Below are 20,630 nucleotides of genomic sequence, written 5' to 3' on the forward strand. Positions count from 1 at the left end.
TTTCTAAATAGGAGGCATTTCCATGTGGATCTACATAATTTTTTAAATGAAGTCATATGCTGAATTATATACTGTGATCTATTTCAGACAAGGTAGTAAAAGGCAGCGGATGAAGATTACTTTAGGAATTATTCCCCATATAATCATCTTTCCTCAACCTAAGTCAGGTTTTAACTCTCATGTAAAAAGATAACTAATTTTGAATTTCAGTTGAGCAACCACCTTTTCTATTGTGACTACAATCTTACATCAGGCATTCTGACTGAAGCTGTAACGTCCTTCATGGCAGCTATATTTTAGTTACTTGGCAAACTATTTCATTAATTTAAATTTTGACTTCCAAGTTCAAAGTTTTGGAAAAAAGAAATAATATAATAAAAAACATTGTTTCCACTGACACAATTACTGCATTTTTCAGCAATTATTTTGCTGAGCTTTTTCTTTTTCATCTAAAGATATTGAAAGGTTGGGGAAATGAGGACTGTAAAGTTGGTGCTGAAAGTAAAAATGTTTTGAAAATACAATTCTCAAAATCATTTTGTTAATGACTGACATCATGAAATACTCGAACTCATTTTTCATCAGAAACAACACAAAAACTTGCTAGTGTAAGGATGACAAACATTCATCCCTTGTAAAAGTGTCCAAAAAGAATCATACTTTTTTATTCGCATTTTTTTCAACCTACAAACCAGTTTCAGTAATATAATCTCCACATCTGAAATAAAATCTGGTCATTTGTAAATCCATCAAATTAAGCCGAGAAGGTCAAAATATGTAAGAGCTTGTATCGCTGGAGTGTATTAAAACATCCTGGGACGTTAGCTTACATGTAAGGGGTCATCAGATATTGCGACATTATAATGTATCACTCTGCACCCTATCTTTCCTTTACATGGAGTGATAATCTTCTTACAATTTGCCATTCAATTTTCATACCTCCATGCATATTAATCAGTAATATCATAATCTGATAATTCACATATATTCTGTACATGAGATAAAGGCATGATATCAGTTCATGAAAAATGCAGATGAAATCTTAATGGTTGTTTATGTTAGTGAATATTAGCTAGGTTATCTTTGCCCCTTTTTAAGATAATATATAATGAAATATTCACAGATAGTCTTTCCAAAAAATATCCTTATGTGCTCTGTTTAACCTGATAAGACTGAAACAAAAAACATAAAATAATATTTTTACAGCAATTGCTAAAATATTTTGCAGTACATTAATTAACCTGCAAACTGATTAACTGCATTGCCACTGAGCATCAGCGTGAAGATCATAAAAATAATTGAAGCATTTGTAGAGAGACAATCTTTAGCACACTCATCGTTAAAATAATACCCAGAACCAAACAATTATAGTTATCATCTAATTTTGTTTGTTTGTTGCTATTGTTTTCCCATCAAAGGTTGAAAATGAATGAATAAATTGAACTGCAAATTATAAATTTATGTAAATTATTTAAGTTAATATTTGATTAATAAAATGTTTGAGGCAATACACTAGTGTGTTACATACAGCTTCTACCTTGTATTCCTGTAATGAGCCAGCTTCTATTTCCATATGAGTCTGACTGTATTGTTATATGGGTATTTATATAGCGCCATAGTCCATCCTATGCACATGCATGCTCAAAGTGCTATGTACCGTACTTGCTGAAAAAAACAAAAAAACTATGAAACTTGAAAAGCAAAAGATGTTTAACATTGCATGTCATGAGTGTGGTCACCAAGTTTCCCATATGTCTCAGAACTCTACTTCCTTTACAGTTTAGAATATATACGGGTTCATTTAAGGAGCTACATTTGTTAAACTTGACACAAAAGAACACCTGTTTTGAATGATGGACGGGTGAGAAAACCTTCTGAAATTAACACAGGAACCAGACTAATTTCTCTGGTTTCTGCATAAAATTCCAACAACCCGGTGCCAGCACAACATTAGATCAACTTAGGACAGATAGAGTGAATTGATATTACTAATGTCACACTTGAGTCTCAAGATAACGATACTTAGTACTCACACTGTTAAAAATGGGTGACCACACATTGGTAGAAGTATTGACACACAGATGAACAAGTGCTGTCTGTATGCTATATGATCCACACATTGGTAGATTAGTATATACATACAGATGAACAAGTGCTGTCTGTATGCTATATGATCCACACATTGGTAGATTAGTATATACATACAGATGAACAAGTGCTGTCTGAATGCTATATGATCCACACATTGGTAGATTAGTATATACATACAGATGAACAAGGGGTAAAAGTATATACATACAGATGAACAAGTGCTGTCTGTATGCTATATGATCAACACATTGGTAGCAGATGAACAAGTGCTGTCTGTATGCTATATGATCCACACATTGGTAGATTAGTATATACATACAGATGAACAAGTGCTGTCTGTATGCTATATGATCCACACATTGGTAGAAGTATATACATACAGATCAACAAGTGCTGGGTCTCAAGTGAGATGGTTTATTCAAATGTATAAAAGAATTGCTCAGAGGGAACAGGTTTGGTTGTCCATATGGGTACAATGTGTGAGCCCAATTCTGGTAAAACCTCACTCACTCACTCAATCTATGATAGTCACTGAAACCTATACACACGAAGTTCCGAGTAAGGAGTGGCTTTTAGAAAGAAATTTCTCCCGTTGAAAAGTTTATGAATTTTAGAAATGCAGAGATTCAAGGCATCTTAAAAAGCATATGTATTATTTCCATAAATATATTAAATACGTACACTATGTTTCACAATAACATATATATGCACAAGTTTTAAAAAATTGTCATGCATGTATTTCCCATTCAACTACCTACAACTAGGGGATGTAGTCTCAAGATATAGTCCCCCATACTGTAGCTACTTCAGGCAGGTGGGGCATGTAGTCTCAAGATATCATCCCCCATACTGTAGCTACTTCAGGCAGGTGGGGCATGTAGTCTCAAGATATCATCCCCCATACTGTAGCTACTTCAGGCAGGTGGGGCATGTAGTCTCAGAGATCATCATCCCCATACTGTAGCTAGCTACTTCCAGGCAGGTGGGGCATGTAGTCTCAAGATATCATCCCCCATACTGTAGCTACTTCAGGCAGGTGGGGCATGTAGTCTCAAGATATCATCCCCCATACTGTAGCTACTTCAGGCAGGTGGGGCATGTAGTCTCAAGATATCATCCCCCATACTGTAGCTACTTCAGGCAGGTGGGGCATGTAGTCTCAAGATATCATCCCCCATACTGTAGCTACTTCAGGCAGGTGGGGCATGTAGTCTCAAGATATCATCCCCCATACTGTAGCTACTTCAGGCAGGTGGGGCATGTAGTCTCAAGATATCATCCCCCATACTGTAGCTACTTCAGGCAGGTGGGGCATGTAGTCTCAAGATATCATCCCCCATACTGTAGCTACTTCAGGCAGGTGGGGCATGTAGTCTCAAGATATCATCCCCATACTGTAGCTACTTCAGGCAGGCAGGTGGGGCATGTAGTCTCAAGATATCATCCCCATACTGTAGCTACTTCAGGCAGGTGGGGCATGTAGTCTCAAGATATCATCCCCATACTGTAGCTACTTCAGGCAGGTGGGGCATGTAGTCTCAAGATATCATCCCCATCCCAGGCATGGGGCATGTAGTCTCAAGATAGCTACTTCTTCAGGCAGGTGGGGCATGTAGTCTCAAGATATCATCCCCATACTGTAGCTACTTCAGGCAGGTGGGGCATGTAGTCTCAAGATATCATCCCCATCTGTAGCTACTTCAGGCAGGTGGGGCATGTAGTCTCAAGATATCATCCCCATGCTGTAGCTACTTCAGGCAGGTGGGGCATGTAGTCTCAAGATATCATCCCCATGCTGTAGCTACTTCAGGCAGGTGGGGCATGTAGTCTCAAGATATCATCCCCATACTGTAGCTACTTCAGGCAGGTGGGGGGCATGTAGTCTCAAGATATCATCCCCATACTGTAGCTACTTCAGGCAGGTGGGGCATGTAGTCTCAAGATATCATCCCCATACTGTAGCTACTTCAGGCAGGTGGGGCATGTAGTCTCAAGATATCATCCCCATACTGTGGCTACTTCAGGCAGGTGGGGCATGTAGTCTCAAGATATCATCCCCATGCTGTAGCTACTTCAGGCAGGTGGGGCATGTAGTCTCAAGATATCATCCCCATACTGTAGCTACTTCAGGCAGGTGGGGCATGTAGTCTCAAGATATCATCCCCATGTAGCTGTAGCTACTTCAGGCAGGTGGGGCATGTAGTCTCAAGATATCATCCCCCATACTGTAGCTACTTCAGGCAGGTGGGGCATGTAGTCTCAAGATATCATCCCCCATACTGTAGCTACTTCAGGCAGGTGGGGCATGTAGTCTCAAGATATCATCCCCCATACTGTAGCTACTTCAGGCAGGTGGGGCATGTAGTCTCAAGATATCATCCCCCATACTGTAGCTACTTCAGGCAGGTGGGGCATGTAGTCTCAAGATATCATCCCCCATACTGTAGCTACTTCAGGCAGGTGGGGCATGTAGTCTCAAGATATCATCCCACATACTGTAGCTACTTCAGGCAGGTGGGGCATGTAGTCTCAAGATATCATCCCCCATACTGTAGCTACTTCAGGCAGGTGGGGCATGTAGTCTCAAGATATCATCCCACATACTGTAGATTGAACGTGGACTGCTGTGGCAACAGCAGCAGTCTGATGATGCTATGACAACAGTGTGTATAGCTTTGAGACATAATCACCAATAATTCATACAGTCTTTACACCAAAACTGACGATGCAAGAAAGATTAATCTCCCAAGCTGACTGTAATTGCTTCACTAAATGCTGCACGTGAGTGACTAATTGTTATAAAGCAGCTATAGATCTTATCAACTACTGATACCTGACACCAAGCAGAACCAAAATTTCTGAAATCCTCAAGATATAAGATTAAACATGCATTTCAGGAATTTTGTTATACAGGCTATTAATGTACATTTACGGTTTCAAAAACAATTTGTTTCAAAATTCATGTTTTACCCATCATGACTCTGATCGAAAATGTCAAAATTCAGGATGAAATAATCGTATTTAATAGATTCTCACAATTGAAACATGATAAGGTTGGTAAAAATGAAGTCGCAGTCGAGAAACATACACATAAAAGTTGGAAAATCAGATGCACTCTACAAGACACCAAAGAAATTAAAATAGGCCTACTCACGTTTCATTAAAAAGGAATTACTAACCTTTCCAGTGAATTTTGATTGCATTTTTTAATTCCAAAACAGGAGATAGAGGTGTATCTAAACTCATACACCATTGGTATCAGTGTCTGCCCTGACACAAGCCTGCTGGCATTTTACATATGGAAGTTTGGTCTGTCTGGAAGTACATCGCTACCTATCAACAGGAGCATTTATACTTGTTATTTCTCTTTTCATGAAATTTCATACTCAGGTGATATCAATAATGAAGAACTATGTAAATGTTAAATATATGAATATGAAATTTCATGAAATGAGAAATAATAATTCTAAAGTAGGGATGAAAGGCTGCATATCCTTTTGCGCTATATAGTGTGAATGCAAAACAATACCTAGCCTTTCATCCCTACTTTAACAAGGGGATACTCTTACTGCTGTACATCGGCTGTTTAATATTTCTGACATTTTTCACAAAATATCTTTTCTCTGACCGTGACTTTTCACCATTTAATAAAACCATTTTGATGATCCATTGATTTATGGAAACAGTCAGTATTCATTATGTAGAGAGTATTTTGTATCATGCAGGCCATAATTGGACATCCATTAATGATGCCCTTCATTAAAACAACACCACCATTCCCTCCTTAAGCTTCTATATTATTTGGGTAACAGTGGACAGTTTGTAGTCTTGAACAAATTTTGAAAATTTAACAAAAATAAAAGACGTATTAGTGATGTTATGAAGTTCACTGTCAGCTAGAAAGAGAACTATCACTGATTATTATTATTTATATGCCCATAATTATCATAAATCAAACGTCCAAGAAGAAATGGGATACTTACTTTCAAATTCATTATCCTCAAACTTCAGATAGTTCATTCCAAAAAGCCGAATCAGATCTATTCCTTCAGTTCCCTAATCTGCTCTTGAAAGAGGTGATAACTTAATTATTAACCACATTGACAAGGTTCATGTTAAGGTGTAATCTAATCTGTTGTTTGGTACTTGAACGATGCAGTGAGGAATCAAATTTACCATTATTCATATAAATATCTAGTGACAATGTTTAACTTCATCATGTCAAATGACAGCTTTGCAATTTTTTTCTTGGGTGAAGCCATCATCTACAAGCAGCCCACAGCATATCTGGCATTGAGACATCGCCTCATTCCATGTTTCATAATTTGATTTCTTCAGATTAATTTTTTTATCCTGCCCAAAGTCATGTCTGACTCAAATATCACATTCCCAAATTAAAAAACTGGATTTTTCATAAAAACCTTGTGATTGTATGATTGATGCTAATTAGAAGAAGTCAAGGGGCCCAGTGCAGGTACTATGGCCATAGGGATAGGCTATTTACCAATAACTGATGTGGAAAAATCTTGCATTGTTTTTTTGTGCAAAAAAACTATGTTTTTGATATGATAGCAAGAATATGTGTATCCAGGCTATTCAAGTCACGTCCTGTCTGACATCAAGGATTATGTATTCACGTGTTTTCTCTGGGCAAAATTCACTTTGGCAGCCCTATTGAACTTTTTTACCATATCTTTTCTACTTCTTTGCACTATCTAATTTCTTTTACACCATGGTGATCTCTCGTTTAAAATAAATTTATGGCTTATTTGATCACAAACTCTACAATGAAAGTATAAGAGGAAATCTGAAAGCTGATAAAATTAAAATGCAGTCTTTGAAAAGAAAAATTCAATGTTTAAAGTTTCACATAGCATCTAAAGTTTAATGTAGTTTTGTTGCGCTGACTACTTCAATACCATCAGCGTCCAACTTGGGGTAATTGTGTGGTAATTAAATCATTGTGAATCACGGTGGCAGGGATAGTTACGCTGTAACTAGTTTTTTCGGAAGAAACTTACTGCCCTGAGTCACCTTCATCAAATCTTATATTTATAAAAATGGGGGGGACTTCCAAACTTTGAGGAAAACAATCAAGTTTTATTGCAAGATCAATCTCAATGTCATGATTAAACTTCTCCAATTATCCAAGTGCGTGGAAGTGGGGCAATAACAACATTGTATGTGTGGGGAGGCTGTATTTCTGTATTTGATTACTTTGACAATGTGGTCATATGGCTCGGTATGGAAGCAATTGTCGCACAATATGGATGGGTCGACAAGGAAACTCTGCGGCCCGTGTGCCCATATGTGTGATTGGTTCCCTGACATACGAGCGGGCCACAGACAGGATGTCTGATCGACCATTGTCATGCACAATGTCAATGGGTTTTCCGAAACATTACAAGATTTTCTGCTTCAAAGCTCACAGTTCTGACAAATAGATCCTGGTGCTATTCAAAAATTTGAAAAGAGGGGGAGAGGTTTTATGTCTTGATTCTCTCATTAACTAGAATATATTGCAGAATGTTAACATTAATCCTTAAATATCATATTTCCAGTGTCATGGATATGAAGAGATGTAGGACCAGGCAAGCTGTGTTGTGACTGTTTGCAGATGAAATTGATCTTATTTCAGACATAGAGGTAATAAATGAATTTTATTACTAATAAGTATGCCACACATTAATATTTTCTGAAATAAACATAAAATTTACTTCTTTTCTTGTGGACTTGGAAAATGCATTTGGCACTTCCTTCACTGCACTGTAGAATACACTGTGAAATGTCATATGGCAGGAAGCATTACTCACAGATACACCCACATAAATGGTTAAACAATGGATTAATTTATCCTGCTGTCATCAGCGTAGTGCACCAGACTTGCAGCCTGGAAGATGCTGATGACCATTTAGACGATATCAATATTGGAGGAGTTCACTCACATCTAAACATAGTTCATGGATGGACTGCATAAAGCTTGCATATGTTTTATGTTTGGGTGACCACTAGAAAATATATTTTAAAAAATATCTCCAAAGTAATTCACTCACTCAGTCACTCAACCACTCACTCAATCACTCAACCACGCAAATATTGCCAAGTGAAACCTCTACTTTTTGCATTCTAATGCACCCGTGAAGATCCAGCTTAGAATTGATCTTCAGTAACCTATGCTTGTCATAGAGGCAACTAACGGGATCGGGTGGTCAGGCTTGCTGATTTGGTTAACACATGTCATCGTATCCCAGTTGCGTAGATCGATGCTCATGCTGTTGATCACTGGATTGTCTGGTCCAGACTCGATTATTTACAGACCACCCCCATATACCTGGCATATTGCTAATGCGGCATAAAACTAAACTCACTCACTCACTCATTCTAAAGCATATTTCTATCTCAGTGTACAGTAATCCTGTAACAGTTAGCACCATGAAGATCAGACATGCATCATGTGCATACATACTTGATGAGTTATTTTAAATCATAAAAGAATCAACATCTGATGCATGTTATATTTATTTCTTTTGGCTTTGCACAAATATTATAATACTGATGTGGTTGTAACATGTTACAGCAAGCAAAATAAAACATCATTTGTTTCACCATATCACTCAAACCCACAACTGGCAGGAACGTGAACCTGTAATAACCTCAATAGATACAGCATATCCTAGTCCTGTGTCAAGAATTATGCCAATTGTGCTCATCTATTTTGTGCATCTTAAAAATGATTTGGACTATTTAACTGTAACTAGGCAAAATAGAGATCTACTATATTTGTAACTTGGGACAATGACTGAATCATTTTCAACTGAATCAGCATGTGAATTACCATAATGTTTCCACTTGAATTCAATGCCGAATGTTGATATAGTTTGTACATGGACTCATGGAGCTGCCAAGTTTAAGTCTCTTGGTTACAAACAGCAGACAAGAGACTGCCCAGAGGAACAGCAGCCCACAGAAACAGAGTGGTTACCCAAGTGAACAGCTCCTTGCTGCAGCCGTTGAGCAACACCACTGTGAACATTCCTCCTGCTAGTGATTATTTAATTACTGATAATGTACCACTGTTGACTGATCGAGCCCTGGCCACTGCATACAACAGTATTGATATTCTGGCAAATATGACTTGACGTCGGCAAAGTGACGAACAACAGTTTCCGACATACTTATGACCTGCAAACATCAAATACTTTCATGTGCATTATATCTCAAAGTCCACCGAAAACAAATTATGGAATTATTTTGCCAATATTCCACATCTTAATTTTTATCGAGACAAGGCAAGATTGTAATTTGCAATAAACCTATAGAGATGTGGTTATTAATCCCGAAGTTCAAACCCTGTGGAGCCGAACTGTCTGGTGTTACCATTCTCTTGTGTCTAATTGATCAGATCCGTTGCGGCAGAAAAATAGCATGTCAGTTTACACTGTCGACTTAATCTAATCAATGCAGAATTATTCCTCCCATTTGGTCCTGTGTGTCTGTTTGGGCCATCATTAATGTTTGCAGTAATTCTATTTTCACAGTTTTCATGTCCAGATTTATCAGCGAATTTATAATGGAAAATTAAGCTTGAAGATTTTCATTATCAAATGTGACAATACTAGCACTTGCCATAGTGAGAGATAGAGATAACAGGGGATGCCATTATCAGATCCGTCATCTTCTCTGGCAGACAGCTCATGAAACTGAATACTAATGGATTAATCTCACTTTGTGATGGATGAGAAAAGTGAAAAATATAGAAATATATTACATGGCAAGCCTGAAAGTTACACAAACTTGGTGTTGATATTGTATTTATTGCAGCCGTTGGAAAGTATGAATTATTTTTACAGAATGGTAGATATAAATCTCAGACATTGGAATTAAACTGTCAATTGAAACTCAAAAGTTAAAACTTTTAAAGTTTGTGTCAATACCAATGCAGAGAAACTCCATCTTTGTTTAGTAAGTTGTGAAATAGGTTTGTGAAAGATGCTTGAGTCTGGCAGAGGGGAACATTAGTAATATCACTAGCAGATACCAATCTGGGTAAATTAAGGTAGTAACCTACAAAATATGGAAGAGTAATTTTAATGCAAGGCATAAAGTTCAATACCAGACACATCCACTGTTAACTGCACAAGAATCAAGTCAAGAACATTCAGTTAGTTTTTAAAACAACATTATTTTAGAACAGCACCTCACCAAATGTAAACGAAGAAAACATCGAGTGTCTTCACTTAATTAACACTAAGTTTTTGCTTTTTTTGTTTTTTGTTTTTGTTTTTTTAAAATTTATTTTATTTTTCATGAAACCAAAGTCTTCCATCATAAACGGCGGTCATTACATAATGACATATACAAATACATGAACATAATCAGATATCCAACATACCAGGATGTAACATAGTTAGACCAGTGAAATATCAGCCTGTATAGGGGGTTGTATGTGGTGCCACACCCAACATATCATGTTCTATATAGCGCAACATGCAGCATATAATTAGCATAATTATCACAAATTGGGAACAGAATGTGTATATCACACTCAGCCTCCAACCCCATTACATTCAACTTTATTTACAAGATGAGCCACTTCTGATGATGAAAAGCATCATATTTTCCATTGCAAAAATATTAAATCAACAAAATGAATTATTTGAAAATATAAATAATGACCACAATTCTTTAAAATCAAGCAAAATGATTTCCAAGATGTCAAAAAAGGTTCCAAACTGTACCAAAATTATCTGATCTATTCCATTCAATTTTGCATGATACAATATATGTTGCTTCAGCTTTTGAAACATAACCATTTCGTATATATATCCCGTTAATTAATTTTGATTGATATAGATTTTGTGTATGCACTGAAGCAAATTGCAACCTGTCTCAAATATAGGATGTTCTTGGAACTATCTTATCTTATATGTCAATGTATTTCTGAAAAGCCTGGAAATCATTGTATAGAATTCTTGGATTGTCACATACATATCTAATGCACAGGGTAGACAGTAATTGGGTATGCTACGGTAGCCATCAGGCATCCACTCCTAAAGTGCTTGTACTTTGCCTTCTCTGTGTTTACCTGTGAGGTATTACAGCATACACAGCCAGCCCCAGTGTCAACTGGATTGATAAAATGTTTAGAAGCACCAATTGAGCTGTCACATCAAAGCACGGTGTGATAAATTTGTCCCCTACGTTCCTTACAGAGTGTTGACTTATTGACCTGGGGAGTATGTTCAATTTAGGGACACTGAGGTGTGTGTTGGGGGTTGGGACAGTGAGGTGAGTGTTGAGGGTTGGGACAGTGAGGTGAGTGTTGGGGGTGGGGACAGTGAGGTGAGTGTTGATGGTGGGGACAGTGAGGTGAGTGTTGATGGTTGGGGCAGTGAGGTGAGTGTTGATGGTGGGGACAGTGAGGTGTGTATTGATGGTGGGAACAGTGATGTGAGTGTTGGGGGTGGGGACAGTGAGGTGAGTGTTGATGGTGGGGACAGTGAGGTGAGTGTTGATTGGGGACAGTGAGGTGAGGTGAGTGTTGGGGGTGGGGACAGTGAGGTGAGTGTTGATGGTGGGGACAGTGAGGTGAGTGTTGGATGGTGGGACAGTGAGGTGAGTGTTGATGGTGGGGACAGTGAGGTGAGTGTTGATGGTGGGGACAGTGAGGTGAGTGTTGGGGGTGGGGACAGTGAGGTGAGTGTTGGGGGTGGGGACAGTGAGGTGAGTGTTGGGGGTGGGGACAGTGAGGTGAGTGTTGAGTGGGGACAGTGGGGACAGGTGAGGAGTGAGTGTGATGGTGGGGACAGTGAGGTGAGGATGGTGGGGACAGTGAGGTGAGAGTGTTGATGGGTGGGGACAGTGAGGTGAGTGTTGACAGTGGTGTAGTGGACAGTGAGGTGAGTGTTGATGGTTAGGGGACAGTGAGGTGAGTGTTGATGGTGGGGACAGTGAGGTGAGTGTTGGGGGTGGGGACAGTGAGGTGAGTGTTGATGGTGGGGACAGTGAGGTGAGTGTTGATGGTGGGGACAGTGAGGTGTGTGTTGGGGTGGGGACAGTGAGGTGTGTGTTGGGGGTGGGGACAGTGAGGTGAGTGTTGATGGTGGGGACAGTGAGGTGAGTGTTGATGGTGGGGACAGTGAGGTGAGTGTTGATGGTGGGGACAGTGAGGTGTGTGTTGATGGTGGGGACAGTGAGGTGAGTGTGTGATGGGTGGGACAGTGAGGTGAGTGTTGATGGTGGACAGGGAGGTGACAGTGAGGTGAGGGTGAGTGTTGATGGTGGGGACAGTGAGGTGAGTGTTGATGGTGGGGACAGTGAGGTGAGTGTTGATGGTGGGGACAGTGAGGTGAGTGTTGATGGTGGGGACAGTGAGGTGGTGAGTGTTGATGGTGGGGACAGTGAGGTGTTGAGGTGAGTGTTGTTGGGGTGGGGACAGTGAGGTGAGTGTGTTGATGGGTGGGGACAGTGAGGTGAGTGTTGACAGTGGGGACAGTGAGGTGAGTGTTGATGGTGGGGACAGTGAGGTGTGTGTTGATTGATGGTGGGGACAGTGAGGTGAGTGTTGGGGGTAGGGACAGTGAGGTGAGTGTTGATGGTGGGGACAGTGAGGTGAGTGTTGATGGTGGGGACAGTGAGGTGAGTGTGTGTGATGGTGGGGACAGTGAGGTGAGTGTTGGGGGTGGGGACAGTGAGGTGAGTGTGTGATGGTGGGGACAGTTAGGTGAGTGTTGGGGGGTGGGGACAGTGAGGTGAGTGTTGATGGTGGGGACAGTGATGTGGTTGTTGATGCAGGGGACAGTGAGGTGAGAGTTAGGGGTTATTACTGATTTCTAATGAAAGGGTTTGGGATGGGTTCTGACAGCCCCAATCTGATTTTGTCAATACACTGTCATCCCTTCAGGCTTTTCCTCACAAGAAGCACGTGTGATATAGCTGAGATACTGTTTAATACAGTTCTACAACTCAGTTAAGCATCATTCATAAGCACTGGATGAAGTAGAATATGCTTCTCAGTTATCATAGGCTAAACAGTTGTGTAGGCTCAGCTTGTGCCCACTGATGCTCAGAAGTCACGGTACATCTTGACAGTTCAAGACACATTGATAGTTAAAAGGGCGTGTCGGTCTTGTTCTCAGCATGAAAGATGATAACTTGATCTTAAGTGAAGGTCACTGCACTAATTGTGATTCTTATGAAACAGGCTTTATTAAATAACAGCTGTTTTTTCATTAACTCAAGTTCTTTCATTATTTTTCTGTCTCTTTTTGAATGCATTTCAAATATATTTATGAGGGGAAACCTGACTAACATTTGATATATTGTTACTCTGTTTCATTATAAAGATTGATTAAAATAGGTATCTAATATACCATGAGGTATGAGTATTGCCAGGTACACGTATATTGCATCTCACTGTCCCCATCCCCAACACACACCTCACTGTCCCCACCATCAACACTCACCTCACTGTCCCCACCCCCAACACTCACCTCACTGTCCCCACCATCAACACACACCTCACTCTCCCCACCACTGTCCCACTTCACTGTCCCAACACACACTCACTCACTGTCCCCACCATCAACACTCACCTCACTGTCCCCACCATCAACACTCTCACCTCACTGTCCCCACCATCAACACACACTGTCTCACTGTCCCACTATCAACACTCCTCACCCTCACTGTCCCCACTCCCAACACTCACACCTCACTGTCCCTACACCATCAACACTCTCACCTCACTGTCCCTACCCCAACACTCACCTCACTGTCCCCACCATCAACACTCTCACCTCACTGTCCCCACCATCAACACACACCTCACTGTCCCTACCCCAAACACACACCTCTCACTGTCCCCACCATCAACACTCACCTCACTGTCCCCACCATCAACACACACACCTCACTGTCCCTACCCACCATCAACACTCACCTCACTGTCCCTACCTCATCAACACTCACACCTCACTGTCCCCACCCCCAACAACACACACCCCACTGTCCCTCCCCCAACACACACCTCACTGTCCCTACCATCATCAACACTCACTCACCTCACTGTCCCTCACCCCAAACACTCACACACCTCACTGTCCCTACCATCAACACACACCTCACTGTCCCCACCATCAACACTCACCTCACTGTCCCTACCATCAACACTCACCTCACTGTCCCCACCATCAACACTGTCACACCTCACACTCACCCACTGTCCCCATCAACACTCACCTCACTGTCCCCACCATCAACACTCACCTCACTGTCCCTACCATCAACACTCACCACTGTGTCCCACCAACCCAACACTCACCTCACTGTCCCCACCCCCAACACACTCACCTCACTGTCCCCACCATCAACACACACCTCACTGTCCCCACCCCCAACACTCACCTCACTGTCCCCACCCTCACCATCAACACTCACCTCCTCACTGTCCCTACCACACTGTCCCCACCCCCAACACTCACCTCACTGTCCCCACCCCCAACACTCACCTCACTGTCCCCACCATCAACACACACACCTCACTGTCCCAACCCCAACAACACTCACCTCACACCCTCAACACCTCACCCACCAACACTCACCTCACTGTCCCCACCCCAACACACACACCTCACTGTCCCCACCCCCAACACACACCTCACTGTCCCCACCATCAACACTCACCTCACTGTCCCCACCATCAACACACACCTCACTGTCCCCACCATCAACACTCACCTCACTGTCCCCACCATCAACACTCACCTCACTGTCCCCACCCCCAACACACACCTCACTGTCCCCACCCCCAACACACACACACTCACTGTCCCCACCATCAACACTCACCTCACTGTCCCCACATCCATCAACACTCACCTCACTCCCCCACCCACACCTCACACTCACCTCACTGTCCCTACCATCAACACACATCTCACTGTCCCCACCCCCAACACACACCTCACTGTCCCCACCATCAACACTCACCTCACTGTCCCCACCATCAACACACACCTCACTGTCCCAACCATCAACACTCTCCTCACTGTCCCCACCATCAACACTCACCTCACTGTCCCCACCATCAACACTCACCTCACTGTCCCCACCATCAACACTCACCTCACTGTCCCCACCCCCCCACACACACCTCACTGTCCCCACCCACACCAACTGTCCCCACCCCCAACACACACCTCACTGTCCCACCCCCAACACTCACCTCACTGTCCCCACCCCACCCCAACACACCTCACCTCACTGTCAACACCCCCACTCACACTCCTTCACTGTCCCCACCATCAACACTCACCTCACTGTCCCCACCCCCAACACTCATATCACTGTCTCCACCATCAACACACACCTAACTGTCCCACCATTATTAAAATCTTTAAAATATTAAATAGCTGGGACCTGGGCCATGTCAGTTTATATTTAGAATCCTTGATATAACTCTGAAGGAGTAAATAGTTTATCATTTGAAATGCTGATATGGTGCTGGCAAACTCCGCACATCCTGACATAGTAAAGGGAGATAATTCTGTAACTAAAAACTGAGCTCTCAAATATCTGCAAAAAGTATCAATGTCCATAAATTTGTGTTTGAAGACTGGCCAATTACGTCTTGTTCGTTTGTTGTAGATATTCTAGCCACATTGTAGGCAGGCTAGTAATGTTGACCAAAGATCAAATAGCTTATGTCTTAGTCTGCTTAACCAGCGGTGTCCGTTTCCACAAAAACCACTTGACCAGTGAACTAAAACTTTACATGCTTCATCCGAGCAATGATGACACTAGAATTTGTTTTTGAGGTTCAAATATTATTTTCAGTATGGCTGCATATTGTAACAGCCATTTATAGGCATTACTTAGTCATTTTGTCTAAAATGTAATGTAATTTAGCACAATATGTGTCGCATTAGTAGGGTTCAAGTTTGACCATACTGAAAGTTAAAACCTTCCTGTGATCATTTCTCAGCCAGGATCTTGCTCATGAATTCCCTAAAATTCACCCAAAGATCTGTAAGCATCATCTTCTCAGAAACCGCTTAATCAATGAAGTTGAAAGTCCACATGCTTGTTCCCACAAGTGACGACATCTAAATTTGTTCAAGAGGTTTAAATCAGATTTTCAACAAGGCCTTATCAAAAAGCTATTAATTGCTCTTCCTCAGCCTTTGATGCATGTGATGACTTTGTCATGTAGGTTCCTCCTCATGATCAAATCATAGTGTGTTCATTTGTTCATTAGGATTTTAGTCTCATTTTCTGTAAAACAATATGAAATTTTGTAACATTTGAAGACAGAGGAGAAGGTATGCTGGACTCAGTGGTAACACTTTGCACAAATTTTTAATTAATGTGCATTGCAACAATGTTTTACAATAGTACATTATTCTTGCAGATTTGGAAAAACTTTGAAATTTAATTGTTTGTTTAACACATGTACAAGGGGTAGAGCAAACCTTATTCCTTTTCAAAGATGTCTAATTTAATACTTCCTGTCAAATAATCTGAGGCAAAAAACAAACAGAACAATGATAGTGTCCTTGTTCAGTGCTAACTATTGCTGTTCTATGAACGTGTCTGTCCCAAACGTTAAGACACAAATGAAAACAAATGCTACACAGTTTGAAGGCAGTTTCTGTTTGGATTAAACATATTCTTCTAGTTTTTAAATTAATTTTTCGCATTTCTACTTCCAACATAAATTTAGATCAGTTCATCCAGATGAAGCTGACTAGTCACACGACATTCCACGGAAGCATTTTTGGACTGTGCACATAGTCTTAGTTCGCGAACATTGTCATGTGTCATTGTGAATTGTGTGGACATGTATTTTTGTCGAGTCATCAATATCTGCTCTACCAGCCCCATCGCAGAAATTCAGCATCCCCGCCATGTTTTCACCCAGTTTAACCACTACCCACCCAAGCTGGTTGTCAAAATCATCAGCACTACCCTTCATCCAGCAAGTAAACTGACCGCCAACAAACTCGAACCAGCACCCATCCGAATCTCTCTCCCTTTCATATGAAAGCCCTCCCTCCACATAAGTCGTGTCCTGAAACGACAAGCTGGCATCGAAACATATTTTCAAGTGGGATAATGTAGAACTATTATCAAAAAAACCTCCAGGACTTCACAAAAAGGAAACTGGCAGAAGCAGTTCAAATCCACCCACACATGCCCTCAATCAACAGAGACCCAGGATGGTTGTAGGAAAAAAAGTCATGGAAAAAAAAGTCATAGATTTGGGTAGGAAAAAAAGCCATAGGAAAAAAAGTCATAAACTCAAAAAAGGTCAGTATTGATAATGTATTTATTTAACAAGTCATAACAATATTGTCATCAACAGCACTACCACATTCGAACCCAACTTTATCAAACTAATGCAATCATTCAAGCAAAATACATGACATCATAAAATGCACTATCATCATAACACTATCATCTGCAACAGCACTTCATCAGTCAGTTGTCCTAGCATATTGTATTTAACCAAATGTTCCAGCCAATGCTGTGAAGAGTTTGAATCACAGTCTTACGGCCAGCCACTCTGTCCAAACACAGATTTCTTAGTTTGGATGTGACTTGTTCTTTTTCCAAGTAGCTTGCGTAAAATGATAGAAACAACCACGTGGCTGAACATCACGCCCAAACACAGCCACAATCGCACGAAGAATAACTAGAGTCTTTTGCAAATAACTGGAGAACAGGATGTTTTTATTATTGACGATGAAAGTGAAACATATAAAATACAGTATAAACAAAGTAAATAACTGGAGAACAGGATGTTTTATAATAGTTATTTTTCCTATGTCTTTTTTTCCATGACTTTTTTTCCGTCGACCCCCAGGATACCTCATCCCATCCGCATACAATGAACTGATAAAAACCACAGAACAGAGCACTCCAGCCATCATCTGCTATGTAAATTGTTCTGCCTTTCCAACACTTGGCTTCCTCCTATTGTTACTGCAGTATTATCAATATCCATTGTTGTTGTTAATCCCTTTGATACATACCCTCATGTTGTCTTACTTAATCCCTGTTACATGTACATAAGTCGGTTCTGTGCTGTATCACTTCACTCTTGCGTGACAACGGTGTTAGAATCTATACCGAAATGTTGCATCATAATATAACAAAGAAGTTGTTAACTATAAAGTATTCTACCTTTCTAATTGTTCATCAACCTCTCTAAAATGCCGGGCGGTGGGGTAGCCTAGTGGTTAAAGCAGGCTTGTCACCAGTGACCGGGTTTGAATCCCCACATGGGTACATTGTGTGAAGCCCAAAACTCAGTCAGTCAGTCGGTCTAAAATGCCAGTCAAACAGATCCACCAGTGATGTTAGCCAACTGGAGCAACTCCAAACCAAGAAACGGGGTGCTACAGAGTTAGTCGTAATGCAGGAGGCTGTACTTGGCAATGACAACTCACATGCATCATGACTTCGGTAAACTAGGGTATGTTGGTTATGAGGGGGTAGACTAGAATGGTATAGCTATGTCAATTCAGTGTGATGCAATGCAAAAAGTGTACTTTATCGCCTGTTCTAAGATGTTCGCAATCATCCTCGTACTTTAACTAAAATAGTTCAGGGCAAAAGTGTACTTTATTACACTATACATGGGGGTAGAGTGAACTGTATTTCTTTATTAAAGTAGTGACGACACCTATGATCTTTTAGCGAAGTATCTTAGAATTAACACTATTGTACCTTACAGCATACATTACGTTGCAGCTTTAAAGGTCACATGCAAACATAATTAAAACACAATTATCACTTATTCATGACATATAATATACATTGCTGATTATGAAAAAACAAATAAACACAATTATAAGCGTACAATCGCAAATCAAAAGTGCAATATTTTGTTCTGGGGTTTACTTCCCTCGAAACGAAGCACGTGGGATACCGTACCCAGTCAGAGCGGGTGGGCGTGCACTTAAGTGTAACGAAGACTTTCAATTGGCTGGTTCATTTGCTGATACACTCTTTGTGTGTGTATAGAGATGTTGGGTTTTGTAAATACATGCTCATTTTTTGTGTAAAACATTTTGCAATCAACAGACACCATAACATGTCATGTGTACTAGTATCACACCTGCCTGTCTGTGTAATTACATAATGTGACAGAGACAGAACTCGGATGTACGAGCCATAAATCATGCGTTTTGTTTATGGTGTATAGCCTGATAGGTGTTAAGTTCAAATTGCATGTGGTTAGTGATCGGAGTTGTGTATTGCATATTGTCATTAGCAGACAGGCAGGCAGACACATAGGTGTTAATAAAACAGACATTGAGTTTTGTCTGTGACAGAGGCATATCTACATCACAGTTCTCACAAGTTCTCACAATGCTAAATAATGACGTTACTGTTAAGTATCGAACTGAGAAAGTAACTTGGTAAGAAGAATGTGTGGTGAAATAGTCAAATGAAATTATGTAAACTCAGAGCTCCAGATAAGATTTAGCTCATGTGGGTACTGTACCCACTGTATTTTTGGAGTGGGTATTTTGAATGTAGAGTGGGTATTTCATTTTCCGCTACCCACTGCTTTCAAATATGTGCGTATTTCAGTCATTTTACTCACCTAAGTATTATGTCATTGAGTAAGTTTACTAAGCAGGTATGTTCTGCCTTATGTCATACCTAATCAAAACCAACTTAAACATAATGGAAATGATTTCATAAATAAATCACTTTCGTCATATACTATCAGTACAACACTTGTCCTATACTAACAGTACAACTTGATAGCAATCGATGTTTTTTTTCATTACGCAAAGCAAATTTTATAAATATATTCTGTAATGCATATGTTTTAAACCTTTTGCATATCTAACATTTTAAATGCTCGTAATTGGTAATGCAACAATTATTTTTCAATGCGTAATTTGAAATTTTCTATGCTCGCGATTTTACCCGGATACGCCGGCTTATCTGGGCCTCTGATGTAAACAGTTAAATTGGTAAAATCCTGTCATAACATATAAAATGCTCGCACCTGTGAAATATCAACAAAACATTAGGAAAATAGCTCACATCAAAGCCTACTCCAAGTACTCACCGCCAGCGAAGGTTTTCCGTCTTGAAATGTCGAACGCCTCACTGGTTGACACATAGCTGAGTAGATTTAGATCCTTAACAAGGTTCTCTTATGTAACGAATAGATTATTTATCTATTTTTTGTTCTGCTCACGACCTTATAATCCGGACATCCCGCTTCCAAGCTGCGCGAACCTATTCACTGCGCGTACGCCATGAGCACAGCTCAGCACAGCTGTTGAAACCACTTTTCACCCCAGCTGGGGTGAATTTAGTGAATCGTTTGAACTCCGATTTTGCGGGGTGTTTTCATCACGTTATTTTTCAACTTTATAAGTTGAATTTGCATTTTTGATCATTTGTTACTGTAAGTCCATACCGAAAGGTATCAGAATCTGCAAAGCTGTGTTTTACGTTGCATGTGACCTTTAAACTAACGTTCAGTGATTCCAGGGATATGAGACTACATT

General features: G+C 40.6%; 1 long non-coding RNA gene across 2 annotated transcripts in view; it reads right to left on the reverse strand.

The window, feature by feature from the left end:
• LOC124282828 overlaps positions 1-20,630 on the reverse strand; it is a 49,367-nt gene that overhangs the window by 19,470 nt on the left and 9,267 nt on the right. Inside the window, exon 1 of one of the 2 annotated variants that reach the window (XR_006900261.1) lies at positions 1,529-1,582. The exons of the other annotated variant lie outside the window; for it this stretch is intronic. This is a non-coding gene — a long non-coding RNA (uncharacterized LOC124282828). Of the gene's footprint in view, positions 1-1,528; positions 1,583-20,630 lie in introns of those variants that run through there. 2 annotated transcript variants of the gene reach the window in all.

This window comes from Haliotis rubra, unplaced genomic scaffold (assembly GCF_003918875.1).
Source record: "Haliotis rubra isolate DU_JTF1 unplaced genomic scaffold, ASM391887v1 Scf304, whole genome shotgun sequence".
NCBI lineage: Eukaryota > Metazoa > Mollusca > Gastropoda > Lepetellida > Haliotidae > Haliotis > Haliotis rubra.